This window comes from Chenopodium album, chromosome 8 (assembly GCF_948465745.1).
Source record: "Chenopodium album chromosome 8, dcCheAlbu1.1, whole genome shotgun sequence".
In the NCBI taxonomy this organism is placed as follows: Eukaryota; Viridiplantae; Streptophyta; class Magnoliopsida; order Caryophyllales; family Amaranthaceae; genus Chenopodium; species Chenopodium album.
Window position 1 is genome coordinate 26,468,365 of NC_137841.1, and position 13,775 is coordinate 26,482,139.

A 13,775-nucleotide genomic window follows, 5' to 3' on the forward strand; every position below is an offset into this window, starting at 1 on the left:
TTGTTTACTATGTCTTTATCATGTAGGTATTTAGTAGACAACTTCATCGACCTTTTCAACAGGACTGAGATCACATTCTTTTGTCCTCAACTCATTTCTGAATCTTCAATTGAGGATGATTACCTTGAAACTTATACATATGTGAAGAATACATTTTTGCATTAAGTAAGAAAGACGGGTAAACGTTGCAAATTCATCGTGGCTCCATATGTCGCAAGGTTTGAAATATGTTTTTTATATTGTCACTAAACTTAATCATATAAATGATATGTTTTTCACCAATTTTCCAATACTCTAACTTGTGTTTTTCTCTTAAATGATGTAGTGGTCATTGGGTTCTTGTGGTGGTCGATCTACAATTAGGTTTAGCTTATGAGTTTGACTCTATAAAGCTACCTAAAGAAAATCCTCGAAAATTGAAAATTGCCGAGATTATGATGACGTGAGCCACAACCTTGAAATTATGCCCTAGTTTCTATATCATTTTTGTATGTGGTGTTGTAGATTATTTTGTTCTAAGTGTTAGAATATATATTATTTTTATAGGGCTTATAAAGTATATCGGGCGAATCTCACAGGGAGTGAATTGAAATCACAAAGGCAAAAATTGCAATTCATACAAATGGAGGTAAATACATTACTCACCCCATATTGTTATACATTGTTCACTTTGAAAACAAATTTTTTAACTATTTGTTATATATACTAGTGTGCTCAACAACAAGGAGGCGTTGAATGGGGCTACTACATTATGAGATACATGTATGAGATTGTTACTTCTCACTTGGAGTGCAAAGGTGTCTTAGAAGAGGTTAGTAGTTTTTTTTTTTGCAAATTTTGAAACCTTTTTAGCTCTATACGCTCCCAAGAGTAAGATAATGGTCAATTGTTATTGATTTCAATTTATAAAAACCAAAATATAAGGTAATTAAGGATGTTTAGTATTATATTGTGTTAATTTGAACCAATACATGAAAGATGGGAAAGATAGAAGTCCCTTAGGCAATTTTGAAGCCTTTTTGGCTCTATACGCTCCTAGAAGTGAGTAAATGGTTACTTTTCATTGATTTTAATTCATAAAAACCAAAATATAAGGTAATTAAGGATGTTTAGTATTATATTGTGTTAATTTGAACCAATACATGAAAGATGGGAAAGGTAGATTTCCCTTAGGCAATTTTGAAGCCTTTTTGGCTCTATACGCTCCTAGAAGTGAGTAAATGGTTACTTATCATTGATTTCAATTCATAGAAACCAAAATATAAGGTAATTAAGGATGTTTAGTATTATATTGTGTTAATTTGAACAAATACTTGAAAGATGGGAAAGGTAGAAGGCCCTTAGGCAATTTTGAAGCGTTTTTGGCTCTATACGCTCCCAAGAGTGAGATAGTGGTCAATTTTCATTGATTTCAATTCATAGAAACCAAAAAAATAAGATAATTAAGGATGTTATGTGTTATATTGTGTTAATTTGAACAAATACTTGAAAGATGGGAAAGGTAGAAGTCCCTTAGACAATTTTGAAGCGTTTTTGGCTCTATAAGCTCCCAAGAGTGAGATAATGGTCAATTTTCATTGATTTCAATTCATAAAAACCAAAATATAAGGTAATTAAGGATATTTAGTATTATATTGTGTTAATTTGAACCAATACATGAAATATGGGAAAGGTAGAAGTCCCTTAGGCAATTTTGAAGCCTTTTTGGCTCTATACGCTCCTAGAAGTGAGTAAATGGTTACTTTTCATTGATTTCAATTCATAAAAACCAAAATATAAGGTAATTAAGGATGTTTAGTATTATATTGTGTTAATTTGAACAAATACTTGAAAGATGGGAAAGGTAGAAGGCCCTTAGGTAATTTTGAAGCGTTTTTGGCTCTATACGCTCCCAAGAGTGAGATAGTGGTCAATTTTCATTGATTTCAATTCATAGATACCAAAAAATAAGATAATTAAGGATGTTATGTGTTACATTGTGTTAATTTGAACCAATACTTGAAAGATGGGAAAGATGGAAGTCCTTTAGCACAATTTTGAAGCCTTTTTGGCTCTATACGCTCCCAAAAGTGAGTAAATGTTAACTTTTTATTGATTTCAACTCATAGAAATCAAAATATAAGTCAATTAAGGATGTTATGTGTTTTGTTTCTATATTATGAGTTTTATTTCTATAATTTGGTTCATCACATTTATTCTAATGATTGTTTTTATTTTGTAACCTCTTTCATATGTTTTTTTTTTCAATAGGATTTTTGTCCAAGGACCGCCCCGTATGATGTTGACGAGTTGAAGGTGGTTCGAGAACAATGGGCGCAATACTTTAGAAGTAAATATTTATTGAATGCTTAACTATTAGCTTAGGTAGAACAACGTAATATTTTTAGTGTTGTTGTATATGTTGGATAAATTTATACAAGTTTTTATTTGTAATGTGTTACTACTTCAGTTTTTATATTACGTCGTATTAATTTTTATGAAAGATTGTTCGGTATAATTGCTTTTTACAGGAACAGGTATATTATTACAGGTTTTAATTAATATATATTAATTATATATAAATACATGCTGTCGAAATTAAATAAAATGAAAATTTAATTTAATAATTATTTGTAACGGGCAGCAAAATGTCAGTTACAAATAACCAGTTATTCGTAACGGGCACTTTTGTTGCCCGTTACAAATAAGTGTTAAATTATTTACCATAAAACTCTATTCGTAACGGACATTTAATATGTCAGTTACGAATAATCACTTATTTGTAACGGGCGTTTTATGTGCCGAATAAGGACTTATTTTAATACAAAAAAAATTTATTCGTAAATGACATTTCAGATGTCCGTTACGAATAACCCACTAGAAGAAAATAACCTTTTCGTAGCGATTATTTTAACCTTTAATATCGATTGTAATTGCAACAAAAATCTTTCCCAACGAATGGTCATTCGATACAATATCCCTCGTTGCCTTAGCCTTTAGTAGTGGTTTTCAATATCGTTGGGGTTGACCTCAATAATCGATACGAAAAACTACATCCAATCGTGGTGATTATTGTAGCGATTACAATCGCTATAAATGTTCAACTCATTTTCTTCAAAAAAAAAAAAAACATGCGTATGATCTTTACAAGATTCGAACATGCAACCTCAAACTCTTATATTAAATGTTTCACCAATAAGTTATGACATATTTAATGTATTCTTTGTCAAACAATATTTATATATCTAGTGTTGAAAAGGCTTTTCGTATTGATTTTTTGGATTTAGTGGCGATTGTAAATGATACGATTTCTCAAAATTATATAAATGTGTAAAAATAGTGTGTATATGTATTATTATGCTTTCCGTATCGATTTTATATGGGAAAACCATGGCGATTGTAAAAATGACACGACATCCTTAATTATTTCACAAACATACTTGCATATTGTAGCGAATGAACAATCGTTACGAAATAATCGCTACGAAAAGTGATTTTTCTTGTAGTGACCCCTTATTCGTAACCAACATTTAAAATGTCCGTTACGAATAATGGGTTATTCGTACGGACATCTAAAATGTCAGTTACGAATAATGTGTTATTCGTAACGGACATCTTAAATGTCAGTTACGAATAATGAGTTATTCGTAACGGACATTGGCCATCCGTAACGGCCTCATACGTAACGGACGCTGCCCGTTACGGATGGCCCCTTTTTGCCCGTTACGGATGAGGATTTTTCCATTAGTGATAGCAGAATTCTACCCATCGCGAAATGCCCGGACAACGACGACGTACCTCACGTAACATGACCGAACGATCAACCAGATTGAAAGCATTTTGAAAATCCACCAACAACATAGATAGACCAACATCAGAACCACGGTCCTCAATCAACCGATTCACCGCATGAAGAATTGCCTCACCACCTGAAGAAACCCCAACACCAAATTGAAGGCCATCAAAGTAACTCCCTAAAGACTGACCAACCATAACAGCACCCACCTTCGAAACGAGACGCCGCCAAACCGTACCCACAGCAATAGGACGGATACCACCACAGGGCTTGACAAGTGGCGTAAGAGGAGCACTAGCAATGTACTCTCCTAATTCCATAGGACATCTCCCAGCTAGAAAGAGATTAACCACCCCAGTAATAGATTCAACCAACTCATCTGAGACTGCCACAGCTGCACCACTCAAGCAATCCATAAGATGTTGAGCACGCAAACCATCCCTACCACATGATGTGCCACGAGGGAAACTCCTAATCCGATCCAAAACAACAGCAGAAGTCGTAACGAGATGAAGGTGATCAATAGGTATATTAGGCAAGGATGGAGCTGGAGATGAAGGGTGCTTTGACTGTAAATCTGCAAGAGTGGCGTCATTATAAGGTGCAACACCTGAAGAAGAAAGAACCCGAACTGCAGCAGTGTAATGGCCATCGCAAATCTTCCTACGACACTGCTTAATATTACGCTCTTCCAAATCAATGTCCTCATCATCAACCGACGACAAAGTAGGAGAATCCTCTGCCAAAATTTCCCTCACAAGCTGCAAATTACCACCCGCTACACTCCAAGAACAAATAGCACGGGAAATACTCTCTTCTTGATGCCGACGTCTTACCGAAGACCGAGACTCACGACTACTCCGCGGGCGAAAGATTTTAAGGATGCAAAGAGGTAACACCAACAAAGAGACCCAATTAGAAATGTCATCAGGCTTAGAGATCACCTTATCAAGAGCACCTTTCAGAACCCGAGAAAACCCCAAACGACACTTGGGAGGGATAGACTTAACAGAGCGAAACCCCTTAGAGAATAAACAATCAAGGAGAGCCACATCAAAACCACCGTTATGATCTCGCACCAATCCATCCATACGATCAACTCGAGCAGGAGAAGAAGGAGATTGCGGCTTGGTGAAATTATGAAGCACAAAACGAACAACACCATCACCTTCATCAGGGGGTGACACATCCTAATCCCCACCATGACGACACTTAATACGTATCGTGTGCGTTTTATAGCAAACTCCACATAACCAAATCCCCATACGCCTAAAAGTAACTTTTGCCTCATTATAAACAGCCAAATTAGAAGTAAGAGAATGTCGGGTAATATCTCGCGCACCGATACAACAATGACGATCACTATGATGTCTGATTAGAGAACGTCGAGTAAGGCCATTTCCACTCCCATCTTGACAACCACTAAGACCCACAAAGGGACAATGAAACTTCACAACGGCAGCTGACATAACTGACTTGCACCACCCAAAACTGAAATACACCTGAAAGAGCACCATAAACTGCCACAAAACAGCACCCAAAACTGCACCCAAGAGCTGCCGAAACTGGACCAGAAACTGCACCAGAAACTGCTGTAAAAACAGCACCCAAAACTGCTCCAAAACCGCCCCCAATATCGAAAAATCGCTGGAAATATTGATCACCGAAACCCAAAATATAAACTAACGAAGAACCTCCTCTGAACCACTGCAGAAACACGCCCCAAACACCATTGAACCAGAAAATTCGCCAGAAACGCACCTGAAAACAACCCAAAAACCTTCCCGAAACTGATAAAAAAAACAGCTGCCCAAAAACCGACCAGAAAACAGCAAGGAAACACGCCTGAAACACACCAGAAAATACGCTGGAAACACACCCAATTTTCGCCTGAAAATCGCCTGAAATTGCACCCAAAAACACCCCACAAACTGCCCACAAACTGCCAGAACAAACCAGAAAACAGACCTGATTAGAAAGCCGGTTTATGATGATCACCATAAACAAAAAAAAAGAACCCGACGCTGCACCAAAAACCGCCAGTAAATTCGCCTGAAAACCGCCAGAAAATTCGCCTGAAAACCTCTAGAAAACTGCCTGAATTACGCTCTAAAACAACACCAAATTGAACGAGGAAACCGCCTGAAAACAGAGTCGTTGATGCCCCATATATGTCGGACCACCGTTGCAGACGCCGCCGATGAACCTACCGGAAAACTAACGTGGAACCTGCTGCCGGATTATTGACGAGGAATCGCAACCTGATCGCACCCTAAACGCACCCTAATCGTTGTTATTATTATTATTATTATTATTATTATTATTATTATTATTATTATTATTATTATTATTATTATTATTATTATTATTATTATTATTATTATTATTACTCCGTACTATTATTATTATTATTATTATTAGTTTTTCGTTCTCTTTATACTCAATATTGAATGGTACTTTTACAATGGTCACTATCGTTAATCCATAATAAGTGATACATATACACAGTAAATTTCTACATTTTACGTTAATGGGTAAGTCTTGTATGTGGTCATCCATACAGTATGATCACATTAGTTTATAAGAGTAATTTTCATTTATATGTATGAGTAACCTTATAATTTCATAAGAGTAACCCCATGTTGTCCATAAAAGTAACCCAAATTCATTATACGAATAAAATCAAGAAATTTAGAAATCAGTAACCCCTTTTGTTCATTTGAGTAACCCTTATTTTTTATTTTACAAAAATAAAAGAATGATTCCATTAACTTAATATGAGAGTAATTTTTTTTTTCTCTCTCATTTAAGTAACCTACATATACGTTAATGTGATATGATATATTTTAGTGTATATTGTGAAAAGGCTTGCATAGTTCGATTGGTGATATTTTAAGAAGTAAGATAACTAGGAATATTTATCTTGTTGAGTTTGGTATTCCTAGCCCTATATATATTGTAATTGGCCGTTTGATGTGAAGGAGAAAATGCACAGAGAAATATTGAAACCTTAAACTTAACATGGTATCAAGAGCAAGTGAGATTTTGAGAGATATAATTTTTTTAAGCCGCTCATTCTTTCATAGAGATGACTGGTGGTGACGACAGAAACAAAAATTGAGGAAAATTGAAGGTGGACATGACCTATCACTTAGGTTTGAGTAATGCTCTTGGAAATGTCATCAGCCTGATTCAACTTCGTGGTGAAAATTACGATGAATGGGCGAGGGCAATTCACACCTCGTTAAGGCAAAACAAAAATATGGCTTAATTGATGGGAATGTTATGAAGCCGATTGACCCTAACAAATTGGAGGATTGGGTGGCCGTTCATTCGATGTTGGTTTCTTAGCTTACGAATACCTTGGACCCGTTGGTTCGGTCTACAATTGTTGTGTATGATGATGCAAAATTATTATGGAACAATCTCAAAAATAGATTATGTGTGGTGAGTAAGACAAGAATTTGTCAATTAAAGCTATCATTGGGAGAATGCAAACATGGAAAGAATGATGCGGTTGCTACATATTTTGGTAAAATTGCCAAAATTTGGGATGAATTCAGCACATATGTCGACATGCCTTCTTGCTCCTATGGACAGTGCATCTGCAATATTGTAGCACAGGTAGAAAAATTGAGGGAGGAGGATTTTGTACATCACTTTCTCATTGGTCTTGATGATGCCTATGTTTCGATAGAGGCCAAGTGATAGCACAGGATCCTCTTCCAAGTGTGGATAAAGCCTATCAACAAATTATTCAATTTGAGCGCTTACGGAGTAGTGATACAACCATGACACCTTGTGACTATGTTATGGCTTTCAAAATTCAATATGAACCAAAGTCGAAACTGCAACGCTCTAGTGACAACTTAGATAAATTTTGTTATCATTGAAATCGTGAAGCGCATGACAAAACCGGAGGCTTTCAATTCCATGGCTACCCTGAGTGGAGGGGTAAGCGTGGTCGAGGAGGCAAAGGTCCCGGCCGTGGAGGTTCGGGAACAGCCCGAGGTGGGCGTGCAGGGGGGCTTGCCCTGGTGGATGGTGCGAAAGCTCCTGCATCTATACACGCAAACAAAACCAGTGGACAGACCACTGCCCAAGCTACGCAAGGTGGTGCTCCTACTGCAGCAGCAGATGGGGATGCTCTCAGAGGAGTTTCTCCGACTCAAATTCAGCAACTGATTGACTAATTGAACAACATGAATCACAAGCTTCACGGTAAGAGTCAATTGGGATGGATAGTTGATACCGAGGCTCGAATCATGTCACTTGTGATTTGTCCCTTATGACAAACGTAACAAATGTGCATCAATTTCCGGTAAGATTGCTGTAGACACCTAAAAATGTCTCCCCAAAACCAAACCTGATGATGAACAACCTTTCACCGCCATTATTGGTCGGGTTAAGTATTTAATATATGGAGTTCTTAAATCCATGTTTCCATTCAATACATTTCATAAACCAACAAATTTCCTATCTCATTTCCCTAAACCATAACTTGTTTTCCCCTTTTCATAACCAAGAGAAAATGATTTTGTGGAATAATAATTTTGATCCAATTAATTTTTTTTATAGGTCTTTAAATAAGATTTCCATCCATATATCATAAGCCCAATTCCGATTCAAAACGAAAAAGATATGAGCAAAACACTAAACTCGGCCCAAAACCGACACCCTTCAACTAAAATGGTTATATATTAAAATATAAAAATGATTTTGACCTTATTCTAATTTAATTGGAAAGTAGACTTGATAAACTTTCCAATGATATATTATATGCCTTATTCCGAGTTACGGATCAAAAGTTATGATAATTTAAAAAACGTGTTAAAAACTAGAATTACCGCACTATAAATAAAATTGTCGTGTCACGGCGCCTGATGACGTGGCACAGCGCCTGATACCATCATTCTCTCTTCCTCTCTTGTACACAAAAAAAAATCTCTCTCTCTCTCTCTCTCTCTCTCTCACACACACACACACACACACACACACACACACACACACATTCTAAGCCTTAAACCTATATTTCTAATTACACCATTCTCCCCTTAAGCACTCCAAGGAGTCCATACGACACCCGAGTCCTTAAACCAAGGTGTGAAAGGTACAAATAACTGAGGGTTTGGACCAAATCAACTCTACTTTTAATTTTATTTAACTTAATTTCAATTTGATTTATATTTTTATTGAAGTTACTAACAATTTATTCATGATGTAGCAATTTAAAGGAGCGCGTGAAATGTGAGTAATTAATTTAATTACTTATTTTATTTTTATATTGCTAGTATCATGATTAGGTTAATTTATTATGATTTGATTTGACTAACAATTTATTGTTGAATGGCTTCCAATATTAATGTTTATTCTATTATATTTATTGATCACCATATTGCATGTTTAAAGGGAATATGAAATTGAAAATCACGCCTAATAAGATAATTTGGACAACTGATTTAGGTTTCTTTTTAATCTTATTGTTTAATCAAGTGATCACAAATATTTTAGAATTATGTGTTGCATTAATATTCAACCAATTTAGCTTAATAATAGTTTGAAGCAAATTGGATTTTTATTTGTATGCTTTTGAGATCGCGAGAATCACTTTTCACTATAAGAATCGAGTAGAGGCCAAGACGGGCGAATGTGAATCCATAACCCACTTCGTACCATCATCCCCGATCCTCCTTTTGTGGTTCCGAACCATGTGGAGTTAGTAACCTCATGGATTATGAATGGGGTGTAGCCAATGTTATTAAAATCACGATTCGGATCGTAGAATCGTACGATTCTACGATCCTAATCCACCTAAACGATGTAATCACTGGTATAATTGTTATGCTGTAGAATCGCTCATAGAATTGGTTAGAATCGGTGGAATCGGTACCGATTCTACGGTTCTATACCGATTCTACTCCTGCAAAAAACCTGATTTTTCAAAACCCATAACTTTTGACTCCGAAGTAGGAATTAGGCTTATAATATGTCATTGGAAAGCTCTTGAAGTCTACTTTCCAATAAAATTGGTTTCGTACCTATATCATTTATATATTTTATGGTATAGACCAAAGAGTGTAAGGGTGTCATAGTTGAACCTATGTTTAGTCAATGACTTACATATTATTCAATCTAAATTATAATAAAGCTTATGAAACATCAATTTAAATAACTTTTAAGATTCTATCCAACCATTTACATTTTGTGGGCATAAGAATGTATTCATGAGTCTCATGCATTCTACTTTGGGCATATAAAAAATACTTTTATAACATGAGTTTGTTGTAGTTGTCATTCTTTAGCTATCTCGTTAGATGAACTAACTTGACACTTAGTTTTCTATCATTATTGAATTTTTTTTTTTATTATGCATGGGTCTAGGGAAAACAACTTTACGAGTCAACAACGTTATTTTTTCATAATTTAACAACAATTGTCGTGTACTCTCATGGTTAAGAATGTGTACCAATAATCCGGCTTTATAGTTTATAGTGTATTGTTTGAGTTATGCGTGTGCGGAATTACTTGAAAAACTATTTTATGTTTGTATGTTAATATTATGTTATTAACAATATATATTATTATCATTCTCATTGCTATTAAATTATGTAAGTAGTCATTTGTTACATTTTGAAGCCCAATTTTACATTTTGGTAGAATCGTACGATTCTACGATTTGATTTTACCGATTAGAATCCCAGTTCTGATAACTTTGGGTGTAACTTTCACGGGTCAATCGTTGTTGCCTTCATTGTCTCTTATTCGTGGTTGTCTTAAATGATCCGTGAACGGTTTACAAGTTCCTTAAAAACTTGTTGGCGGCTCCCTACTTTCCTTGTCCCTAATCGTTGTCCCTAATCGTATATGTCAATTCCCACTTCCTATGAGTGACAAGCATCACACATGCTTTAACGTAGGCGCACTTCGAACAACGCCTACAATTGCCGGATGGAAATAATGCCAATGCATCTAAAATTGGATCGGTGATTTTGGAAGGGGGCTTGACAATTCACAATGTTCTTTATGTGCCTCAATTAAATTGCAACTTAATTTTTATGACCCAATTGAGTAATGAATCGAATTGTACTATGCAATTTACTAACAAACTTTGTGTTATACATGATCAAACGACGAGGAAGGTGATTGAAGCAGGTAAACATGAGGATGGACTTTATTACTTTCAGGGTGTGCCTACGGTGAAGGTTTTGACTTCCGATGGGGATCGTTCAATACAGTTGTGGCATAAATGAATGGGACATCCTTCAGAAAAAGTACTGCAATCTCTTCTAAATGTGAGTAGTTCTGGTAGGAAAAATAAATTTAAAGCTTGTGATGTATGCACTCGAGCAAAATAACATAGCAGTAGTATCCCAATTAGCAAAAATAAAGCTAGTCGTATTTTTGAGCTTGTTCATGTAGACTTACGGGGGCCTTACAGGACTCCGTCTTCTTGTGGGTCTCATTATTTCTTGACTATAGTTAATGATTTTTCAAGAAGTATGTGGATTTATTTGATTAGCAATAAAACAGAGGTGGAATTTATGTTTTTAAATTTTATTGCTTTAATAAAATGTCAATTTAATCAAGAGATTAAGGTAGTTCAAAGTGACAATGGTACCGAATTTAATTCCTTATGAAGTTATTTTTTTGCTAATGGGATCTTGTTTGAGACATTGTGTGTGGGTACGCCTCAACAAAATGACCGTGTTGAGCGTAAACATCACCACACCTTCAATGTTGAGAGGGCATTGCAGTTTCAAGCCAATTTGCCTCTTAATTTTTGGGGCAAATGTGTCCAAGCAGCGTGCCATTTGATAAATAGAACTCCTTCCCGGTTACTTAACTACAAAACTCCATTTGAGGTATTGTTCTACAAAATCCCTTTGTATGATTATTTAAGAGTTTTTCGTTGATTATGTTATACCCATAATCAACTAAGCAAGGGTGACAAGTTTGCAAGTCGGAGCCACAAGTGTGTGTTTCTTGGGTATCCACAGTGTTTGATCTAGAGTCGAATGAATTTTTTGTCTCGCAAGATGTTCAATTTTTTGAGACTGAATTTTCATATTCTTCTCCAAATGGTGATGGTGCCTTGGTGCCTAGGAATTTACATGAGAGTGAGGTTCTTTGGAGTGAAGAGGAGTGGAGTGAGGATGAGGTGATCCTTGACAAGGCCACGGACAACGCAGCAGGCCTTGCCGCAAGGGGGGAGAGCAGCACGGAGCTACTACCCAACTCGCAGCATCTCCAGCGACTGCTGGGTTAGGCGTAGGTGAGGGTGCTCGTGCTACTGTCTTCCCTAATAAAGAACCAGTGAACGCTGAGTTAGAGGTTGAAGTACAACAGGCCATTTCTTATCAGCAATCCGTACAGCAGCAAGTTGTGACTCAAGAACATGATAATGTGATTGTTTTGGGTAGAGGTCTTTGAGAAAAATTCCCTTATACTCGGCTGCGTAACTATGTGACGTACATAATACAAAGTAGAAGTCCATCCCTGCTTCCTATTTTATCCGTGCCATCACTTCTTGCGGGTACTGTTTATCCCTTAACACATTTTGTTAGCTATAATCATTTTTCTGTGAAATATAGAAGATATGTTGCAGTGATTACATGGGGAAATGAGCCGAAAATTTTCAAAGAAGCATTGAAATACAAAGGTTGGAGAAAATCAATGGAATAAGAAATTCGAGCTTTAGAGGATCATGTAGGGAATTGTAGGTACTATGCAGCGGAAAAACATGAATCATATTCATACAGTACCTAATCCCAAGATCTAATGCATAACACATAAAGAACATATAATCGTACCTTTAAAGCGTGATTCCACGTGCGATCGAGCAAGAACAATGGGAGATAAAGAACCCCAAGCGTGATTCCTCTACTTAGTCCACGAGCATGGATTAAACCTCCAATAATGCTAGTTAGTTGTGACTGAACACTTCAATCAACCTTCAACGGAGATTTGAGCCACGAACACACCACAACACCACCCACGGGCTACCACACACGCCACTCGGGGAGGAGGGCCGTACGGACAGGGAGGAGAGAGAGAGGGCCGAGTAGAGAGAGAAAGTTAGGGATTTTAGGAAAACTGGTTGCTTGTGTGACAATTCACTGTATGTCAATTGTTGTGTCATGCAACCCTAGGCATGGTTTATATTTATAGATCATATCTAGAAATAAAACCATGTCAAGTCCAAAACCCATCAGACTCTTCTAACTATCTAAGCCCAATTATCAATATGGTATGTCTAAACTCATGAGGCCCAATAATGGGCCTCTAACTTGTTTAACCCAATACTCTTATGTGTGACCTTGTAGGATCCATTCTATAAGGCTTTGGGCTATTAAGCTAGCCCAAAGATCAATTGTCATATCTAGCACCAAACATTGACGACCCTATAGAATGAACTTATTATCTCCATAATAGTGATCCTTGATATATCTAGTAATTGCACTTATCGAAGACATAACTCCTTCAATCTCCCACTTGTCTGAGACAAGTGCGCAATATTCAAATTCCTTAAGTCAATGTGTGTCGATTTGATAATATGATTGCATCTCATGTCGTGATCATATTAGTCTACAAATCTTTTCTTGAAAACTGAGTGAGAATTACAAAACAAATGGTTACTATGTAATCCATTTGAGCACGGCTATGCATTTTCTGAATTCTCCCTCTTCAAGGGGCCAAGACACATTCCTAATTAAATAGGTAGACTCAATCCAATCTTGTGGCAACCAAAGCTCCCACTCAACTTCTGAAATAACCGGGAAACACCCTTTATAATCTCCAGTTACGGGCAGACGTTTGAGTGTACCACAGCCATAACATCCATTGAATGAAATCAATGTTCCACTCATGTCAAAGGAATCCACTAATATATCCGGAAGTTCTATACTTGAACTTCAAAGTAGGTCAATAGTTCGATCATGCATCATTCATGCATATCCATGTGATTGACCGAGCATCATCACTATGCTCCTATAGCCCATGA